This window comes from Schistocerca gregaria, chromosome 2, assembly GCF_023897955.1.
Source record: "Schistocerca gregaria isolate iqSchGreg1 chromosome 2, iqSchGreg1.2, whole genome shotgun sequence".
NCBI classification, from domain to species: Eukaryota; Metazoa; Arthropoda; class Insecta; order Orthoptera; family Acrididae; genus Schistocerca; species Schistocerca gregaria.
The window spans coordinates 793,833,906-793,835,351 of NC_064921.1; positions in this window are offsets into that span (position 1 = coordinate 793,833,906).

Below are 1,446 nucleotides of genomic sequence, written 5' to 3' on the forward strand. Positions count from 1 at the left end.
TCACGATATGTAACGATGTCACTAAACCAGAGTAGTTTTAAGAGTATTTTCGTCTAGAAATGAATTGCCTTGACGGTTGATCGATCAAGAGCGGGAAAGGTAAAATTTTACGATTACATGCCGAGAGGGACAAGTGGTTGAGAGAGGACTTCCCTATCAATAGAAGTGCCTGAGAGACGACTTTCCTATCAATTTCCTGGATAGTTTTGTTTCTCAAATCAACATAGTGCGTTATCATGCGGTAGCACAGGTGATGTAGTTTTTTTGCTCGATTTTCTTACACTGCGACCGAAAGGTGTCTCAATTGTTGGCAACAAATTCCAGCTGTGTTGCACATACAACTTGGGACAGAATTCGTAGCCCAAAACATACTTTTGGAGCTATCAGATGTAAAATATTATGTTCACACTACCCTTTGCTCGAGTTTACGTCTTTTGGTGGGGCTCAGCGTTTCATTTCTTCTTAGGGAGTTAACGATAAAAGCATCATAATACGTCACCAGTAACTACTGCATAGGAATGTACAACGAGCGACCTGATGACGTTCAGTAAGTCACTCCGTTGATTTTTTGTTGTTTCGAATTAGAACATGCAGTACTCCTACGCCAGACTTCTGAACTTTGCCTGTTGAATGCAAATGTCGCATGTAAATCATCTAACAGTGTTGACAGATTGTGAAGATGGCCGGACTTAAGGTTGTCAGGGGCGGTCAGTTTTATTGGCCACCTTAAGTGAACGACTCGGACGTAGTCTCTGTGGCGGTCGGCCGGCGGTCAGTTTTTATGTCTAAGACTGTATATATTATGAGATTATCCAGGTAACTTGTGAACGTTTTATGAAAAACTGCCATACTTCACCACTGTGCTGTTTGCTCCAGTCTGTTGTAATTTTCTGTTCTGTGTGCATCAGTCATTGCATCCTGCTCTGTGTGACAAAAAATGGAAAATTTAATTATGACTAAGAAAAGTCTGTGTGGCACACTCATAAGTGTTTGTGCCTCACTTCCCAGAATATTCTCTCAATAAATTATATCTCATGATATGACCTTTCAGGAGCACATACAGATTACCACTCATAAAACCTATTAAAATTAGGCAATAGAATACAGGGAAACAAGTTTGACAAAAACTGTTATGTCAAACATATTAAGTCTGTCCTCAGCCAGTTGGAATGTATGAAAGTCATGACATGAAAGCAGCACATTTGCTATAGTAAATACGGAACCTCAAAGATGCCTAAGTGAAAGTTTCATAGTTTCTGCGATATGATTGGCGCTCTCACACCTCATTTGTGTTTTATGACAATATTTATACAGTAGACACCCAAGATGATATAATGTGACAGCCTATACTTTTACAAAACACAAACTGTTTCACATTTTCGAAACAGTGTTTTGAAACATTACTATGTACTGTTTCATTTGTTTCGAAACAGTTACGTGTTTTAG